Raw genomic sequence first — 508 nt, 5'->3', positions numbered from 1 at the left:
ACCCCCCCTCTAGTCGATATAACGCACTTTCAAGGAGCCAGACGCCACTGTCGATGACGACTACCAATACTCGGGAGGTGCCTACTACTACGTGCAGCCCGCTGACGACAACCAGGGGTAGTTTAGGAGGACCCCCCCAGGCAGGAGGCCTGCGCCTCTTTCGATCCGTATCCCAGTTTGTGCTAGCCTTCTTAAGGCAAACTTATTTAACTTATGTATGTATTCAGATATTGTTGCTTCCGCTGACTCGTCTATGATCGAGCTCTTGTATTCAAGCCTTCGAGGCCCCTAGCTTGTAATATGATGCTTGTATGACTTATTTTATTTGTAGAGTTGTGTTGTGATATCTTCCCGTGAGTCCTTGATCTTGATCGTACATATTTGGATGTATGATTAGTGTACGATTGAATCGGGGGCGTCACACGCACCTCGAGGGCGGCGGCGACCCGCCGTTCGAGTACCCGTCCGCTCGGAGCGGCGGCGCGTGGCTGCCGAGGAGGATGATGGG

This window comes from Triticum urartu, chromosome 2A (genome assembly GCF_056163025.1).
Source record: "Triticum urartu cultivar PI428250 chromosome 2A, HENAU_Tu73, whole genome shotgun sequence".
NCBI classification, from domain to species: Eukaryota; Viridiplantae; Streptophyta; class Magnoliopsida; order Poales; family Poaceae; genus Triticum; species Triticum urartu.
This window is presented reverse-complemented; position numbering follows the sequence as displayed.